The sequence below is a fragment of the Saccopteryx leptura genome, chromosome 10 (assembly GCF_036850995.1).
Source record: "Saccopteryx leptura isolate mSacLep1 chromosome 10, mSacLep1_pri_phased_curated, whole genome shotgun sequence".
Classification (NCBI taxonomy): Eukaryota; Metazoa; Chordata; class Mammalia; order Chiroptera; family Emballonuridae; genus Saccopteryx; species Saccopteryx leptura.
The window spans coordinates 47533526-47546166 of record NC_089512.1 but is presented as its reverse complement, the minus strand read 5'-3'; the positions used below and the strand labels follow the sequence as shown (position 1 = coordinate 47546166).

General features: G+C 48.8%; 1 pseudogene; it reads left to right on the top strand.

Moving 5' to 3' along the window:
• The first annotated feature begins 11818 nt into the window (after positions 1 to 11818).
• Positions 11819 to 12622, top strand: LOC136382275 (large ribosomal subunit protein uL23-like; annotated as a pseudogene).
• Positions 12623 to 12641: the final 19 nt, after the last annotated feature.

Here is a 12641-nt window from a genome sequence, read left to right as displayed (position 1 = left end):
AGTCGGTAAAGAAACAACGGAGCCAAAAGTTGGTGGGCTGTCATATTTAATCCTAGCTTGCACCCGGCGGGCAAGTAAAAACACACACTGGGCTCCAAAATCCACTCACATTCAGTGCTCACAAAGCTACTGACTTATCTGAGTTTCCTAGAATCAAAGGTTTCTAGCTTACCAGACTTATTCATCTCTGTTCCCCATCTCCTTCCTTCTCCCTGCACAAACTGCACAAACTGGCTTCTCACTCAACACTCCGCCATCTTGGCTGCTTCTCCTGGCCTCTTCCACGTGGCCTTTCTCTGCTCTGCTCTCTAATGCTAATCCCAGGAACCGAGAGAGCAAGCTCTCCATTCAAAACCTTTAATCCAATATACAAAATAGGGAAGCCTCTAATACAAAGTCACTTCTCTGAGGCATGATTGGATTGTACCACCCCACATCAAAAAGGGTGAGAAAGGCTTAATCCCAAAACCAAGCCCCAGGCTACAGGATTCTGCCTGCCTTTAGCCCACCCCACCACACATTAATATCACCTGGGCAACAGCCTCCACGTAGGCAGCGCCATCTTTAACAAAGTGAGCATAATACATTTTATCTGCCCAACAGTGGTGAAGCTGTTTAGAATCAGCCCATTTTGGAGTTGCTTTGTTCACAGTAAGTGTGCCATTATTTATTTTATCTATTTATTTATTTTTGTGGCAGAGACAGAGAGACAGAGAGAGGGGCAGATAAGGACAGACAGACAGGAAGGGAGAGAAATGAGAAGCATCAATTCTTGTTGTGGCTCCCTAGTTGTTCATTGTAAAGCCAGCAGCCACGGCCAGGGCCACCATCAGAGCAGCCCAGCCCACGCAGGTTCGCATTGGATTCGGACAGTCGGTAAAGAAACAGTGGAGCCAAAAACTGATGGGCCATAGTCTTTCATTCTAGCTTGCACCCGGCGGGCAAGTAAAAATACACACTGGGCTCCAAAACCCAGTCACATTCAGTGCTCACAAAGCCACTGACTTATCCGAGTTTCCTAGAATCAAAGGTTTCTAGCTCACCAGACTTATTCACCTCTGTTCCCCATCTCCTTCCTTATCCCAAATACAAACTCTACACAAACTGGCATCTCACTCAGCACTCCACCATCTTGGCTGCTTCTCCTGGCCTCCTCTCCACGTGGCCTTTCTCTGCTCTCCTCTGCTCTCTCTTCTAATGATAATCTCAGGAACCAAGAGCAAGTTCCCGTTCTACCCCTATTTTATACTATAGCTTCACAACCTCTAATCCAATATACAAAATAGGGAAGTCTCTAATACAAAGTCACTTCTCTGAGGCATGATTGGATTGTACCACCCCTCATCAAAAAGGGTGGGAAAGGCTTAATCTCAAAAACCAAGCCCCAGGCTACAATGATCCTGCCTGCCCCCAACACACATTAATATCACCTGGGCGACGGCATCTTTAACAAAGTGAGCATAATACATTTTATCCGCCCAACATTCATTGATTGCTTTTTCATATGTTCCTTGACTGGGGGGCTACAGCAGACCGAGTGACACCTTGCTCAAGCCAGCGACCTTGGGCACAAGCTGGTGAGCCTGGCTCAAACCAGATGAGTCAGCAATCAAGCTGGAGACCTCAGGGTTTCGAACCTGGGTCCTCCGCATTCCAGTCCAACGCTGTTGGGCAGATAAAATATATTATGCTCACTTTGTTAAAGATGGCGCTGCCCACATGGAAGCCCTTCACCCAGGTGATATTAATGTGTGTTGGGGGCGGGCTGTGCGCAGGCAGGATCCTTGTAGCCTGGGGCTTGGTTTTAGGACTAAGCCTTTCCCACCCTTTTTGCTGTGGGGTGGTGCAATCCTATCATGCCTCAGATAAGTGACTTTGTATTAGAGACTTCCCTATTTTGTATATTGGATTAAAGATTTTGATTTCTGCACTATAAAATGGGACAAACTGGGAGTTTGTTCTCACGGTTCCTGAGATTAGCATTAGAGAGGAGAGCAGAAAAGGGCCACGTGGAGGAGGCCAGGAGAAGCAGCCAAGATGGCAGAGTGCTGAAGGAAAAGCTAGTTTGTGCAGAGTTTGTGCAGGGAGAAGGAAGGAGATGGGGAACAGAGGTGAATAAGGCTGGTGAGCTAGAAACCTTTGATTCTAGGAAACTCAGATAAGTCAATAGCTTTGTGGAGCACTGAATGAGTGGGTTTTGGAGCCTAGTGTGTATTCTTACTTGCCCACCGGGTGCAAGCTAGGATTAAATATGATGGCCCACCAGTTCTTGGCTCCGTTGTTTCATTACCATCTGTCTGAATCCAATGCAAATCTGCATGGGTCAGGTGGCTGTGATGGTGGCCGTGGCAACTGGCCTTACAGACACTATCCATTGTGCCACTGCCTGGTCAGGTTGCCATTGTTTTTTTATGTACTCACCCTCCAGCCATTTTGAAACACTTCCATGACTTTCTATAGCCCTCAAAATAAAGTCCCATGACCCTCCTCTGCCAACCTTTCCTGCCTCAATACCTGTCCAGCTTTCCTTATGATGTCCCAGAGGCCTTGACCTTCTCTCTGAATAATTCCTGAATGATCCAAGCCCTGTCCTGCCTAAGGGTTTTGCACATGCTGCTCCCCCTTCCAGGAATGCTCCCTCCCTCACCCCCTCCTCCCTCCTCCTCATCCTCCAGATCTTAGATCAAATGTTACTGCACCACCTCCCAGGCTCTCTTATATCCTCATGTTATCTCTGCATAACACAATCCACACTTTCCTTCAGACCACTTATCACAAGTATGTAAATGAAGAGTTGAAAACTGACAGACCTCACTCTTAACAAGGCTTGGGGCTCACTTTTATTTGACATTCTTTAAAATTATTCAATTTGAGTTACTTTAGGCTGGGGCACACCCTCCTCAGCCTGCTCTGGTTCCCACCATTCCCTATCGTCTCACATGCAGCACAATTCTTTCATTAATGTGTCTGGTTCAGGCAGACATTTGTGTTTAAAATCCCTGGTTCAATTACTTGGTTGATGTTTGTTTGTTTGTTTGTTTGTTTGGGAGAGAGAGAGAGAGAGAGAAAGAAGCATCAACTCATTCCACTTAGTTGTGCCATCGATTGCTTCTCATATGTTTCCTGATTGAGGGCTTGAACTGGCGACCTTGGGGGTTGAGCACACCCTCAATATCAAGCTGGCAACCCTCCAGATCGAACCTGTGACCTTGGCGCTCCAGGAGGATGTTCTATCCAGTGCGCCACCGGCCAGGACTACAATGTTGTTTTTTTCAATAGGTTGTGAAGCGGGATCTCATCTTTCTGCTCCCTCACCTCTCAAGCCCTAACACCTCCAAGTGGCAGCTCAGTAAATATTTGGTGAATGAGTGAATGACAAATGGGCAGACCTAAAAGGTTAGCTCTATGATTATACTCATTTCACAGATAAGGACACTAAAGTCCAGAGAGGCCCAAGGTCACATGGTTGATAAGTGGCAGAGTTAGGACCTGAACTCTGGTTTGCCTGGCCCCAGATCTCTGCTCTTAGCCATTATCCCAGGCTGTCACTGATTCTTGCTGAGTCTCAAATCTTTCATGCCTAAAATGATATAAACTCTGCTCTATGAAGATCAAATGCATAACAGATAAGCAGATATGGGAGTGTTCTAAAATTCAGAAGAGATATGGCCCTGGCCGGTTGGCTCAGCGGTAGAGCGTCGGCCTGGCGTGCGGGGGACCCGGGTTCGGTTCCCGGCCAGGGCACATAGGAGAAGCGCCCATTTGCTTCTCCACGCCCCCCCCTCCTTCCTCTCTGTCTCTCTCTTCCCCTCCCGCAGCCAAGGCTCCATTGGAGCAAAGAGGGCCCGGGCGCTGGGGATGGCTCCTTGGCCTCTGCCCCAGGCGCTAGAGTGGCTCTGGTCACGGCAGAGAGACCCCCCAGAGGGGCAGAGCATCGCCCCCTGGTGGGCAGAGCCTCGCCCCTGGTGGGCGTGCCGGGTGGATCCCGGTCGGGCGCATGCGGGAGTCTGTCTGGCTGTCTCTCCCCGTTTCCAGCTTCAGAAAAATGCAAAAATAAAATAAAATAAATAAATAAATAAATAAAATTCAGAAGAGATAAAACATTATTATTAAAAAACATTGTCAGGGCCCTGGCCGGGTTGCTCAGTGGTAGAGCGTCGGCCTGGCGTGCGGGAGTCCTGGGTTCGATTCCCTGCCAGGGCACACAGGAGAAGCGCCCATCTACTTCTCCACCCCTCCCCCTCTCCTTCCTCTCTGTCTCTCTCTTCCCCTCCCACAGCCAAGGATGGATCCATTGGAGCAAAATTGGCCCGGGTGCTGAGGATGGCTCTGTGGCCTCTGCCTCAGGCGCTAGAGTGGCTCTGGTCGCAACAGAGTGACGCCCCGGATGGGCAGAGCATCGCCCCCTGGTGGGCATGCCGGGTGGATCCCGGTCGGGCGCATGCAGGAGTCTGTCTGCCTCCCCATTTCCAGCTTCAAAAAAATACAAAAATAAAAATAATAAAAAAACATTGTCAGCATCATTTTTCTTCTAAAACCAAAACTCCTGCCTAAAACCCTTCCATTGCTGCCAACTAGCTTCCAGAATAAAGTTTAATCTTTTTATTTTTATTATTATTATTTTTTGACAGAGACAGAGAGTCAGAGAAAGGGACAGGTAGGGACAGACAGACCAGAAGGGAGAGAGATGAGAAGCATCAGTTCTTCATTGCTGCACACTAGTTGTTCATTGATTGCTTTCTCATATGTGCCTTGACTGGAGGGCTACAGCAGAGTGACCCCTTGCTCAAGCCAGTGACCTTGGGCTTCAAGCCAGCAACCATGGGGTCATGTCTATGATCCCATGCTCAAGCCAGCAACCCTGCACTCAAGGCAGCAACCTCGGGTTTTCGAACCTGGGTCCTTCATGTCCTAGTCCGATGCTCTATCCGCTGTATCACCACCTGGTCAGGCAAAGTTCAATCTTTTTAATCTGATTCTACCTGTCCAATTCAACTCTACCAGCCTCTCTGATTTCTTTTTCTCTTTTTTCTTCTACTTTATCTTGTATTTACACCCAAACTGTATCTGACTGTGATTTCTCCATTCTCCCTTCCTACCTCCCCATAAAAAAACATGCTGTGTCCTCCCTCTGGAATACTCTTCTCTCTCCTCTGCTTCACTTATTTTTTATTGATCCTTCCAGACTCAGCTCAGCCATCACCATCCTCTCAAGCCTTCCTAACCCTTTCCTCGTGCCCCTTCTGGATCCCCACAGTCCCCACACTTAGCCCCATCACAGCACTGACCATATTTTTCTGGATTAAGATGCATTCTGAGTTTTTCTTTTTCAAAAGCCTGTGAGTTTTTCGATGGCAAAGACTGTGTCTTAGTTTCCAAGTGTCCCCAGTGCCCAGCCTGACACGAAGTGAACATGCGGTACATTCGCTAAGGCTCTTTACAATCAATGCCCATGTGTTCCTTTTTTTTTTTTTTTTTTTTTTTTTTTTTTCATTTTTCTGAAGCTGGAAACGGGGAGAGACAGTCAGACAGACTCCCGCATGCGCCCGACCGGGATCCACCCGGCACGCCCACCATGGGGCGACGCTCTGCCCACCAGGGGGCGATGCTCTGCCCATCCTGGGCGTCGCCATATTGCGACCAGAGCCACTCTAGCGCCTGGGGCAGAGGCCACAGAGCCATCCCCAGCGCCCGGGCCATCTTTGCTCCAATGGAGCCTTGGCTGCGGGAGGGGAAGAGAGAGACAGAGAGGAAAGTGCGGCGGAGGGGTGGAGAAGCAAATGGGCGCTTCTCCTGTGTGCCCTGGCCGGGAATCGAACCCGGGTCCTCCGCACGCTAGGCCGACGCTCTACCGCTGAGCCAACCGGCCAGGGCCCCATGTGTTCCTTTTGTGGTCAGAAAATAATGAGTGTATATCAATGGACAAAAGTGAGTGCTTCTCAACAACCCACTTATCATATCCTTGAGGACAAGATGCTGGGTACGACTGAGAATTTAGTCATTCATTGAACCAGCTTTTACTGAGAATCACCCAGGGCTTGGTACTGGCCTGGTGCAGATCCAAAATAGGCTGGTTGTCCAACCCCAGTGCACTGGCACAGAGCAAGGTGGGGTAACCAGAGCGATAATGAGGTGCTCTCAGCCAGGGAGGGGAGAAACACTGATGGATGGACCCAGGTGGTCATCACAGAGGAGCGGACATGAAGTGCGCCTTCAAGAATGAGTCGAGCTTCAATGGGTGCAGGGACCAGCGTGGGGGCAGATGACGTGTGGTGGGATTTGGGATTTCAGCATCACGCAACAGTTTCATAAGTTGGAAGCACATTGTGTGTGCGGGAGGAGTTTAATGGGAAATAAAGTTGAAGTCATCTCGAATGCCAGGTTAAAGGTTTTAAATTTTATCTTGTAGACCCATGGGGACACATTTAAAATATGCTTCTTGGCCCTGGCCGGTTGGCTCAGTGGTGGAGCGTCGGCCTGGCGTGTGGAAGTCCCAGGTTCAATTCCCGGCCAGGGCACACAGGAGAAGCGCCCAAATGCTTCTCCACCCCTCCCCCTCTCCTTCCTCTCTGTCTCTCTCTTCCCCTCCCGCAGCCAAGGCTCCATTGGAGCAAAGATGGCCTGGGCGCTGGGGATGGCTCCATGGCCTCTGCCCCAGGCGCTAGACTGGCTCTGGTAGCAACAGAGTGACACCCCGGATGGGCAGAGCATCGCCCCCTGGTGGGCGTGCCGGGTGGATCCCGGTTGGGCGCATGCGGGAGTCTGACTGCCTCCCCGTTTCCAGCTTCAGAAAAATACAAAATAAATAAATAAATGAATAAATAAAATAAAATATGCTTCTTACTGGTCTCGCTACTTCCAATTGTGCCCTACCTAGACTCACAATTCATGCTCTACCACAGAAGAGTCATTCCCATCTGAAACCCTTTAATGACTTCTTTGAAGTATCTTTCAGTGCTCTTAGAATAAATACACCCCTCCTAACAACGACCTACAAAACTATCCTTGCTGGGGCCCTGATCCTCTTGCTTCCCTCATCTCCTCCCCCTCCCCTCCCCCTTGATCTCTTGATCCAGCTACACTGGCCTCTTTTCTCTTGGTCCAACTCTCCCAGCTCAGTCTTGGCTCTCAGTTTTGGCATTTGCTGTGCCCTATGAAGGGCATGGGATTTACAAAGTTTTGCCCCTTGTCTGAGTCCTTCTCATCATAGAGTCCTCAGCCTAAGTATCATCCCCACCCAAAGTCACCCCAACTACCCTCTTGAAGGTAGCATGCCTACCACACCATGAAGCTTGCATTTTAGTGATCTTTGGGGTCATGTATCCATTGATAGGAAAGTGAGGCAGGCTCTTGTAACAAAAGAGGTCACTATAGTTTTGTGTAGAGACTGTGTGAAAATGTTCCTGTGGGATTGATGAGGAGAACTCTCAGAGGCTAACTAGTCCCATTGCCTGCCCAGGTCAGGGAACTCTTTCTGTAATGCCCTTGGCAGACTTTGCTTCTGTATATGTCCTATGATGGAAGTTCTCTAACTTAACATTAGAATGCCTAATTCTGACTGCTAGAAAAGGCTCCCTTATATTGACTCAGACTTTGTTTTCCTGGAATTTGTACCTTTTGGTCTTAGTCTTCTCCACTGATACCTCAGAAAACACATTTGTTCCCTCTTTTTCTGGGAAGCCTTTTAGGTGTCTGCAAACAATTCTACTTAAAAAAAAAAAAACAACTCTCCCTTTTTCCCTTGGCTCTGATTCAAATTGCTCCCTAAGTTTCATCTTGCCCTTCTGGCCACTTGCTCTTGAGCCCCTCTTTTCCTACTCATTTAAAAATTGGTGCTTTTAAGCTTACTTTTTTTTTTTTTTTTTTTGTATTTTTCTGAAGTTGGAAATGGGGAGGCAGTCAGACAGACTCCCGCATGCGCCCGACTGGGATCCACCCGGCATGCCCACCAGGGGGCGATGCTCTGCCCATCTGGGGAGTTGCTCTGTTGCAACCAGAGCTATTCTAGCACCTGAGGCAGAGGCCATAGAGCCATCCCCAGTGCCCGGGCCAACTTTGCTCCAATGGAGCCTTAGCTGCGGGAGGGGAAGAGAGAGACAGAGAGGAAGGAGAGGGGGAGGGGTAGAGAAGCAGATGGGCGCTTCTCCTGTATGCCCTGGATGGGAATCGAACCAGGGACTCCTGCACACCAGGCCGATGCTCTACCACTGAGCCAACCGGCCAGGGCCAAGCTTACTTTCTTTTTAAAAAGTAATCTCCTTCACTCCTGTTTCTATAGCCCTCTATACGCTGAGGACAAGCATACCAATATATACAACTTGGAATTATCTGCAACTTTCTACATATAGTTAGTTGTTTCTAAAGCATCTCCATTTTGATGGCTTACAAAGATTTTATACTCAACCAACTAATACTAAACTTGTCCCTGTCCTCACCTAATCTGGCCCTTCTGGTAGGTTCCCTATCTCTGTAAAAGGCACCTCCATCTACCAGGTCATCCTATCTACTAACCTGAGCATCCTCATCTCTGATTGTTCTTTCCATGTTCCCCATCCAATCAGCCCCCAAGTCCCTGTAGTCCCTTCTCTTCCTTACCTCCCAGTACCTCCCACTCCCAACATCCTTAGTCTGCTAATTCAGTCTCTGCATTTGCTGATGCTCCTAATCCAATCTTGTCATTCCCTTTGGCTTCTCTATCTCCTGGCTCACAAGATCTTTCATGATCTTATCCCTTCTGACCTCTCTTGCCTCATCTCCAGCAACAAACTACCAGCAGTTTCCTGAAGACACCATGTCTCCAGGGATCTATGCATGCTGTCCCCTTAGCCTGGAATGCTTTTTCTCCCCCTTTTGGCTCGGAGAACTCCCTGTTAAGCTCCAATGTAAAGGTCTCTTTCAGGATCTTGCCATTGTTCATACCCATCCTCTATATTTAGCAGGTCTCTTACTCCTGGATGTCACCCCTGGACCCCAACATTCACTTCTTGTTCTGTAGTTATCTGTTTATCTGTCTGTCCTTCACCTCTAATGTAGTGTTTTGCCAAGGAATTGTCCCACAGCAGGCTATTCCCGAAAGTTTGAAGACTGATAGTCTTCATGCCTCTTCTCTGGTACCAAATACATTAAGGTCCAGTGGAGAAATGGGGTGAGCCTGGGCCTGGATGCCTTTCCCAGGCACAGGGGGGTTGGCCCTGGTTTCCAAGCCAAGGCAACTTGTCCCACTCCTCCAGCCCAGGCATGGAAATCTGAGAAATGTGCTCGACCTGCCACAGACCCCTGGCAACCCCTCACCCAGAGTGGGTACGGCAAAATGAGCTATGCACGAACCCCCCGCCCTCCTCCCATCCTTGCCCTCACTCCACTTGCACGAATCCACACGGGCTCAGGGATTCCTGGAGGCAGCGCTGCTTCCCGGGAGCAGGAGCTTACCGAGCAGCGACGGGAAAAGACTAGAACTTTTTATAGGAATAGTCTATGGTCGCGGCTCTGAAGAGCGAAACGCGGGGGTGTCGCGGTACCTGAAAAGACAGTAATTTTAAGTTTTGGAGGCTTGAGATTCGCAGAGCGAACGAAACAGTATGTTGCCAGGACTACGACAGCCCGCGCTGATTGGCTGAGCGCTGCCACTGGCATGCGCTGAGGCCAGCTGATCCTGAGGCTTAGATTATTCCTTTTACCTGTCCAGGGAAGGGTGCTGGAAACTGTATAGAGTTCCCGACTTGGCGAAAGGCAAGCTTTCTTAGTTTAGCTCAGTGGCCCCTGAATCTGGAGTAATAATAAATTCTTGGTTTTCCAGTAAACCGTGGGATCTCATGCAGGTCTCTATTTTTCCATCTCAGTGTTTTCATTCAAAGGACAGGCCCTGATGTAGGAATCCAGTTGAGTGGTGGCCAGACAGAGGCAGCGGTTCTGGTATGCTTTCCCCATGCAAAACAGCGTGCCACGTTTTGTAATCACAGAATCTGAGAAATGGAGTGTTAACGAACATTTGTAATGCCCATCAACTAATGAATGGATAAACTAAATGTGGTCTATTCATACAATGATAAAAAAGGAATGGAGTATTGATAAGGCCCTGGCCGGTTGGCTCAGTGGTAGAGCATCGGCCTGGCGTGCAGGAGTCCCGGGTTCGATTCCCGGCCAGGGCACACAGGAGAAGCGCCCATCTGCTTCTCCACCCCTCCCCCTCTCCTTCCTCTCTGTCTCTCTCTTCCCCTCCCGCAGCGAGGCTCCATTGGAGCAAAGATGGCCTGGGCGCTGGGGATGGCTCCTTGGCCTCTGCCCCAGGTGCTAGAGTGGCTCTGGTTGCAACAGAGCGACGCCCTGGAGGGGCAGAGCGTCGCCCCCTGGTGGGCGTGCCGGGTGGATCCCGGTCGGGCACATGCGGGAGTCTGTCTGACTGTCTCTCCCTGTTTCCAGCTTCGGAAAAATAAAGAAAAATAAATAAATAAATAAATAAATAAATAAATAAATAAAGTGAAAAAAAAAAAAAAAGGAATGGAGTATTGATATATGATGACCTCAAAGATACTGTGCTAAGAAGCCACCACCACACACAAAAGGCTACATATTGTGATTCAAAATATAAGAAATGCCCAGAATAGGCAAATCTATACACACAGAAAGATTAATGGTTAACAGAGGTGGTGGGGAGTGGGGAGGGGGCACTGGGTTTGACTGCTAACAGGTACAGGGTTTCTGTTTTTGGAATGATGGAAATGTTCTGGAATTTAATGATGGTATTGCACAACATTGTGAATGTACTAAAAACCATTGAATTGTACACTTTAAAAATGGTTATGAGTTTTATATTGTGATTCTTGTCTATATAAAAGTTAGGACCTGGGTGGTTGGCTCGGTGGTAGAGCATCAGCCTGGTGTGTGGAAGTCCCGGGTTTGATTCCCAGTCAGGGCACACAGGAGAAACGACAATCTGCTTTTCCACCCCTGCCTCTTCTCTCTCTCTCTCTCTTTCTCTCTCCCTATCCTGCAGCCATGGCTCAAATGTTTTGAGTAAGTTGGCTCTAGGCACTGAGGATGGCTCCGTGGCCTCAGGTGCTAAAATGACTCAGATGCCAAGCAATGAAGCAGCAGCTCCAGATGGAGAGAGCATTGCCCTGTAGGGGGCTTGCCGGGTGGATCCCAGTCATGGTGCATGCAGGAGTCTGTCTCTCTGCCTCCCCACCTCTCTCTTAATAAACAAACAAACAAAGCACTTAAGTGCTTACTCTGAGTAAGGTACCACTTTTACTGAAATGCATTATCTTTGTGACTCTCTCCATTCTGAGGTAGACACTCAGATCATTCCTATGGGCCACATTAATGTAGCTCTTTTGTAAGGCTCCATTTAAGCACTTACATGTATTAACTTAATAATCATAGGCACCACTATGCCATTCTAAAGAGGTTAGGAAACAGGTATAGAGGTCAAGCAACCTCACCTGCAGCGAAGAGGAAAAGTCAGGTCTGGCTGTGGCACTCCTGATGGAGATTTTAGGGAAGGGAATTTGATAGCAGGCCCTGCCACCCAGCCATACTCAATGCCCTACTCTTGGTGAGCCTACCCTAGCCTCCAACCCCAGCTGCGGCCCAGGGTTTCAGAGGCTTCTATTTTCTTAGCTGCAGTATTTGGGCATCTTATTTCCACAGCTTACCCCCTTTTTTCCCCTTAATTATTGTGTGTGCTTTTTTTCTCTTCCTGTGAAGGTCTCTACAGAACGTTTCCATCTTTGTATCCTTCCCCAGCACAGGGCTTTGCACTTAGTGAATGCTACTTTAATGTTTATGAAATAAAAATGTGATGGGGCTCTTCACAAAGATGGCACCAAAACAGAAGGAAGCCCCTGCCAAAGTTGAAGCCAAAGCAAAGGCTTTGAAGATGAAGTCAGTGCTGAAAGGCGTCCACAGCTACAAAAAGAAGAGATCCGCATGCCACCCACTTTCCATCAGCCAGACACCGTAGTTCTGAAGGCAGTGTGTCCCCAGAACGTCCCCAGGAGAAACAAGCTTGACCACTATGCCATCATCAAGTTCACCCTGACTACCAAGTCAGCCATGAGGAAGACAGAAAACAACCATACATTTGGGTTCATTGTGAATGTCGAGGCCAACAAACACCAGATCAAACAGGCTATGAAGCCCTATGACACCCTGGCCAGTTGGCTTAGTGGTAGAGCTTTGCCCTGCATGTGGATGTCCCAAGTTCAATTCCAGTCAGGGCACACAGGAGAGAAAAGCGACCATCTGCTTCTCCACTCCCCCCATCCTCACTTCCCCTCCTGCACTCATGGCTCAATTGGTTCGAGAGAGTTGGCCAGGGGTGCTGAGGATGGCTTCATGGCCTCCACCTGGCTCCGTTGCAGAGCAGCAGCCCCAAATGGGCAGAGTATCGACCCTTAGTGGGTTTGCTGGGTGGGCCCTGGTCAGGGCACATGCAGAAGTCTGTCTCTCTGCCTCCTCTCCTCTCACTAAAAAAATAAAATAAAAAATAAAAAAGAAGCCCTATGACATTGATGTGGCCAAGGTCAGCACCCTGATCAGGCCTGATGGAAAGAAGGAGTATGTTCAACTGGCTCCTGACTATGATGCTTTGGAAGATGCAAACAAAATTGGGACCATGTAAACTGAGTCCAGCTGGCTAA